The sequence below is a fragment of the Montipora capricornis genome, chromosome 6 (genome assembly GCF_036669925.1).
Source record: "Montipora capricornis isolate CH-2021 chromosome 6, ASM3666992v2, whole genome shotgun sequence".
In the NCBI taxonomy this organism is placed as follows: domain Eukaryota; kingdom Metazoa; phylum Cnidaria; class Anthozoa; order Scleractinia; family Acroporidae; genus Montipora; species Montipora capricornis.
The window spans coordinates 44,240,076-44,247,575 of NC_090888.1; the positions used below are offsets into that span (position 1 = coordinate 44,240,076).

Below are 7,500 nucleotides of genomic sequence, written 5' to 3' on the forward strand. Positions count from 1 at the left end.
GAATGAGTTGCCGGTCCCCTACATTTGCAAAGACTTATGGGATCGCCAGGGGGCAAAGAAACCTCCACTAGAAATATAAATCGTTCGAGTTTAAGAAGTAGTCATGGGTGTGCAGTGTATGGATGCGACAATGACCGTCGATATTCAGAGCGACAGATCAAACTAGTAATGTCTTGAGGTTTTACTCTACTTGATCCAACAAAGCTTGAGACTTGAAATGGCAGCTTGAGAGAAACAGCTTCAAAGAACAAACTTCAAGGTCACCTACAGCACTTAAGTTTGCTTTAATCATTTCGCCGCTGGATACCGTTGTGATACTTGCGAAAAGCCTTTTTTGTACGTGAAAGGTCAAGTTATCCAAACAAGGGAAACAATGTGAAATTGTATGCTTCGGTACCGCTTAAAGCAAAGCTCGGAAAGAGTGTCAAAACCGGATCATGTTCAATGTATACAGAAAACCGATTTAAACCAACCCGCTCCATGTTTGCAGTGTTACAGCAAAATCTTCCTGAAAAAACAAAAACCACCTCTTCCGAGCGTCAATAGGGTCGATTCACCAAATTCTTCAGGAATTCAACCTGCGGTTATATCTGACTTCAAACCATCAGCTATTTGTAATCAAGAACATACCTGTAAAGGCTTATTCTGAAAATGTGACAACCATGAAAACGGAAATGAAACCATCTTCAACTGAAACTAGCGAAAAGCGAATGCCATCACATACAGTTTTTGAAACGAAAATCAAACCGATCTAATGCTAATGAAACGCAATACACGGCTGAAAATAAAATTAAGATCAGTTGCCGATGTGAAATCATCTTCGACTGAAAGTGGAAAACTTAACTCGGAATTGCGCGAGGACCTGTCACGGCATTGCTTCACTGAAGGCTATGCAAATATAGGGGAAAAGAGAAGGGGCCTGGGGACCGGCAACTCATTCATTTAATATTGCCCATTTTTGAAGCGTTGTGAGTGGTCAAGTATGACAATACAGGTAAAGAACTTTCGATTCAGAGAATCTTTTTCTAGGCCGCACTTTTCCCTTAATTGCTTAATTTTCTCTACAAAATACTTTAGAATATCTTTAAAAGTCCTAGGAGTGCTCAAGCGAGGTATGGAAGGTAAAGATTTCTTTTATTTCAAAAATATGTTGCTATTTGTTTGGGGCTTTTGTTCACGATCGGTGATTTGATAGCCTCTCGGTTAAAGTGCCCCTGTGACCAAAAAATCAATTCATATTTAATTTCTTTGGATTTCAAAACTTTGTTAACAAAACACTAAGTGACCCACGTTTTAAGCCTTGATTTCATAAAGGCACCTCTTTATTTTAACTGTAATTTTCCTATTTAATGGTCCGCCATTACTAACATTATGTTCTTGAGAGAGCTGGATCGAGGAGAAAATGACGTCAAAGGCTCACTAGTTTAAGAATGCAATACGTGTGTACGCCGCAGAATTAATATGCAGCACGGGGGTTTTGGGCTTTCAGACTATTAAATTCACGCTTTGCATATATAATAAGCTGCGTTCACACGCTGAAATTTTAAAGGAGAACTGAAGATAAAAATGAAATATTTTTTCCTTCGCCAAATTTGTCGTGCCTGACTTAGTTAAAGGAAATATTCGAGTATTTGAGGGGTTCCTTACATTTTGACGTTTTTATGAGGCCAGGGAGATCCGTATTGGTCACTCGATGGAAGTCCGCCATTTTGGCTGTACTATAGCAGGCTTGGGCGCTATGCGTGACGTCATTGCGCTCACTTGCTTGAACGCGGGAAACTTGAAAAATGGTTCAGTGCGCTATTGTGGGCTGTTCTAGTAGAACTCTCATCGTTTCCCTCTTTAAAATGAAGTCCTTCTCGAAGAATGGATCATCCGAATTTAGAAAAAAAAACTAGCCAAATATCCAGCCCTGTCACATCTGTTCGGATCATTTCGAACCCTCCTGTTTTGAAGGTGTCTTGGCCACAGCGGTCGATGCGACAATTGCATGTAATTGATGAAATGATGAATAACTTTGCGACTCCATCGATTCCATTTATGCCCAGTGAGTAAGTTATGTTTTCTTTAGTCGGGAGATTTCAGTGGCAAACCATGCGCCGGAGAAGTGAACCGAAAGGTTGTTTTTGCAAGCAACTGGGACACGTTATTTCGTGATTGGCATTCGCACTTCAAGCTGGGTTTTATAAACTCGACAACGATCACAAAGATGTTTAATTGAAGTTTGAAAATTCGCAAAACTACGAACAGAGCTTATGTGTTTACATACATGTTGTTCATTAATCGCAGCACTCAGACCCGCGATGGCAGTTTATAGCACTTTTCTTTGTAAACACTGTCGAAAAGCTAGAATGCTGCGTTACACAACGAATAGTTTCTCAAATTGAATCGAAATGACAGACAAAACAAAGCAGCCAACAGAATCTCTTAGTAATCAAGTTGTTTTTATTGCCTTTTGAATACAATCAATTCACCTGAGATTTGTTCATAGCTCCTCTATATCGCGGCAGCAGATGCATTCCTTTTCTTGCTGTCCCGGCCTCCCGGTTAAAGCAAAAATCACAGCTGCACCAAGTCGTATTTCCCCATCTTGAGCCTTCCCTTTCGGTTGCTTCCTCTTCCTGCGATCCTGAACTTTCTCGCATTGGATCGAAAGAATATGGTTCAAGTTCTGCCATAAACTTACGTGTATTAACGACGAAGAAAGCGGAGTACTATGTTGAGACTTAACGATAACAGAAGATTTCAGTGAAAACCAGCTGCTTGCTTGTGCGCAATGACGTCACAACATGGCGGCTGACATTCCTTTTTTGGAAGTAACCGGAAGGAAAAGCAAACAAAATGGCGGGCGTTCAAATTGAAAAAACAACCAAAGATTTTGGGCAAATTCAAGGCCTTTCAAGATGAAAAAGGATTTTTCCTGTTTGTTTAGGTAAAGGACGTTATATTTCGATAATAATAAGACACAAAAAAATTTGATCTTCTAGCCTTCAGTTCTCCTTTAAGCTAGTGAGCCTCTGACGTCACTTTTCCCTGGATCCAACCGTCTGAGGTCCAATCGGTCAGTTTTGAACGTGAGTAATGGCGGACCGTGAAATCCAAAACTTACACTCAAAGTAAACGGCACTTTAAAGTGCCCCTGTGATCAAAAAAACCGCTTTCTTTTTTCCTTCAGATTTTGAAAGTGTGTTTGCCTAACACCTGACTGGCAAAATTTTGAGCTTTGATTTTTATCCAAAGGCCGTTTACTTTGAGTGTAAGTTTTGGATTTCACGGTCCGCCATTACTCACGTTCAAAACTGACCGATTGGACCTCAGACGGTTGGATCCAGGGAAAAGTGACGTCACAGGCTCACTAGCTTAAAATTTCAGCGTGTGAACGCAGCTTATTATATATGCAAAGCGTGAGTTTAAAAGTCTGAAAGCCCAAAACCCCCGTGCTGCATATTAATTCTGCGGCGTATACACGTATTGCATTCTTAAACTAGTGAGCCTTTGACGTCATTTTCTCCTCGATCCAGCTCTCTCCAGAACATAATGTTCGTAATGGCGGACCATTAAATAGGAAAATTCCAGTTAAAATAAAGAAGTGCCTTTTTGAAATCAAGGCTTAAAACGTGGGTCACTTAGTGTTTTGTTAACATAGTTTTCAAATCCAAAGAAAAATATGAATTGATTTTTGGTCACAGGGGCACTTTAACACTTACCCTCGTTAACATTATGATATCTGTACTTATATAATAAACAAATTACTTCATGGTTAGCTCGTTTGTACGATTTTTGTTACTCACTCGTTGTGAAGGATCGTTAAACTCACTCGTTCACTTCGCTCACTCGTTCGTTTACGCGATCCTTTACAACTCGTGAATAAACCAACCATGAATCTGTATGTATCATGGAAATGATGACAAATTTTTTCGTAAAATAAACAAAAATTCGCCCAGTGCGAACGGGCCCTTATGAAGGGTTATACTGTTTGGGATTTAAAATTGTGGCCGTTGGCCGTATTAACGGGTGAACGCAGTAACGAGGGTTTTCTATAGTTTAGCCAACAATCATAGTAAGTCGCAATCGAGGGAATGGTTACCTTAAAACCTTTAAAAGGGAAACAATGTTGTCGAAATGGATGTTGAATTGACCGTGACCCTGCACAATCCTTTGTTTTCGCTTCGCACGGGTTTGCAGATCAGTTGCGCATAATTTAATTCGAAGGATTTGATTGATTATCTTCTCGAAAAAAGACGTGTTTTGATCAGGGTTAATGCCAAAAATACGGACACAAACATGAAACAAAGGAACTTGTCGAGTTTCATAACAGTAATTTATAAAGTTCATGATACAACAAATCGCAACATCGGTATAAAAATTGAAACGGGCAGTACAGTGGGAACGAGCTAATTTTTCTTAAGTACCTTGGCCTTTTGTACGGAAGCCCATAAAGGACACACCTTTCCTAGTAATTTAACAACATATTACAAAAAGTAGCTCATCTAGCAAAGTGTAATGCACTGCAAACAAAATAAATTCTCCCACTGGACACAAAACACCTCAGCACTCTCCGAACAAAACAAATCCGCATACTACAAACAAAATAAATTCGCAAACTATTAACAACTTGAATCGCCACACTGCAAACAAAATAAATTCGCAAGCTATTGACAAAATGAATCAGCTCGCTGCAAACGAAATAAGTTCGCAAGCTATTAACTAAATGAATAAGTTCACTGCAAATGAAATAAATTCACAAACTAACAACAAAATAAAACGGCACACTGCCAACAAACTTCGAGTTCATTGCAAACTATCAATGACAAACACGCAATGTCAACACAAATTTACGCGCTGCAACCAAAAAATACTGCACGCTGCAAACAAAACGAAAAAGTGCGCGTGCGCAGGCAGATGCGAAGAACTGGAACCAACTGATTCGGCGTATTGGCGCCAATTTCCAGATAGGATTGCGTCGTTTCTGAGGAAGGAGATTCAGGCTGCAGTGAGGGAAGAAGTTTCAACTGTTATTGGCTCATCTACAGATCCCATACCAACAACGACTGGTACAACCTATAGGTCTTCTACTGCTGAAACACGAACTGGTTTTGGTCGCGATTCCCCTTCGACTTCAACCTCAAGCACCGAGGAGTGGACATTGCCGTTTGGAGAATGCTATGCCCTTCGAGAAAAAGAACGTCAGGATGGATTTGTACCACCCAAAAAGAAAATGAAGAAGCAGCCTCTTGGCAAGCCGGCAGTCCCTGCAAAGCACATGGATGTAGAAGTAAAGGTGGGCATTGCGTCTCATTTTGATGGTGTTTTCAAGAGTCAACGTGGTAAGATGCACTCTATTACCATGAAATCGAACGCTGAGAAGGAAGAGATCGCACGAAAAGCCATTGCTAAGCACTCCAGCTTCGATCAGACTTTTGATGGAACCATCCCCTACGTTTTGCTTTTTTCCTGATTTCAGCGAAGTAAACTTTGTTCCCTGAACAAAGGATCCATTTGTGTTGTCATCCACCTTGTGGAAATGCTGAATAAAGCCATTATTATTATGATTATTATTATCATCATCATCATCATCATCATCATCATCATCATCATCATCATCATCATCATTATTATTATTATTATTATTATTATTATTATTATTATTATTATTATTATTATTATTATTATAAACAGGCAACAAGCAAGGACTACTGAAGCGCCTAACATGATTTTTCCTAATCCCATCTGATGAATTTGCGAACAGAATCGATGACAGTTACGACAGGGAGGGAGGTCTTACGAAATGGCTCGCTGGGCGTTCACCAAAACAAACCATTACTGTTGGTGATGATGATGAACGCCACCTTGATGCTATGGCAAATCCAGAAGGTGGGTGTTATGATCAGTGTCTAATTTTTGCAGCAAGAGAGGCTTTTTTGTTGGCGCAAAATTGAATCGAGGTATTTGCAAACATGTTTTCTATTCATTTATAATTCAGTCTTGAGTGTGTTAACCAAAGCAAATGCAGCATTCAAGTTGCAAGTACATTTCTGTAATTCCAGATGCACTTCACTGCTACAACCCTAGACAAAATTAATTTGATTGGGACACCACTCTACACGACTCTCTGTACTCGCTATCTCATTCTGTTTGCCTCCCCCATCAATCAATGATGAACCCCTGGTACTCAGCAACACAACTTAAGTTTGGATATTCAACATTGAAAGAGAGGAAGAGGAGGTAAATAGCACATTTCACTCAATACAAATGTAAGTCTTTTGCTTACCAGGGTTTTGAATTATGCAGATGCTCTTGTTATCTTTGTAAAATAAATACTTCAATAAAATTAACTTTCTGGGCACTTTTCCAATTTTTGCTGATATATTGGTTCAAAGAAGGACCAGAGAAGGAGAATTAATTCAGTGCTGATTTATTTCAGATGCCAACAGTATTGATGACTTCCTTCTAAAATGTGCCGGAGACCAGAGTCTGAGCAGTCCGGCTGAAACCACTTATGGGGTGTGTCAACACGAGCCGTGTATAACCCTCTTTATTATGTCTCAATCAAAAAGTACATAGAATTATCAACGATGTCTGCGCAAAATAACAAAAACTTAAAATACAGCTGAACAATAACTCGAACTGTCTAGCAAAAAGTCGACAATCTGGACATAAGCCAATATAATGTAAATACAAAACATGACAAGCCAATACTTGAAAATAGTAATCGAATTCAGCCACAGGGTATTTAATTTGGACGGCGAAGAAGCCGTCGTATGACTCGAATGAATACAAATGAAGACAACGCAATATAGATACCGAACACCCCGCTAATGAAGCATTGTGACAAAGTGTCACATAACACCCAAAGGAGGTTACGTGACCCATGATAAATACATTGGCATTGCGTGTTTGTCATTGATAGTTTGCAGTGAACTCGAAGTTTGTTGGCAGTGTGCCGTTTTATTTTGTTGTTAGTTTGTGAATTTATTTCATTTGCAGTTGATTTTGTCAATAGCTTGCGAGTTTATTTTGTTTGCAGTGTGCTGATTCAATTTGTTAATAGTTTGCGAATTTATTTTGTCTGTAGTATGCGGATTTATTTTGTTCGGAGAATGCTGAGGTATTTTGTGTCCAGTGGGAGAATTTATTTTGTTTGTAGTGCATAACATTTTGCTAGATGAGCGACGTTTTGTAATATGTTGTTAAATTACTAGGAAAGGTGTGTCCTTTATGGGCTTCTGTACTTTTGAATAATATGTTAATGAAATAGCATAGGCCGCTCGAGTCACAAGTAAACACAAAGACCGTAAGCAGTGGTTTATTCCATCTTAATACTCCGTGTTCCTGCGAGGTTCAACAAGAACTTTTAAACAATTCAGTTTTAAAGCTTTTACATATAAATCGCAGCCAAACTGACATATTGGACGTAGGCGAACGGACTTTAGACGTAGGCGAACAGACGGTAGGCCGACCTCTCCATCATTAACTATGCTATAATCCATTTTTATAACG

General features: G+C 39.4%; 1 long non-coding RNA gene across 2 annotated transcripts in view; it reads right to left on the reverse strand.

Annotated features, from left to right (window-relative positions):
• Window positions 1-7,500, reverse strand: part of LOC138052219 (uncharacterized) — an 18,221-nt gene that overhangs the window by 7,806 nt on the left and 2,915 nt on the right. The window lies entirely within an intron of this gene.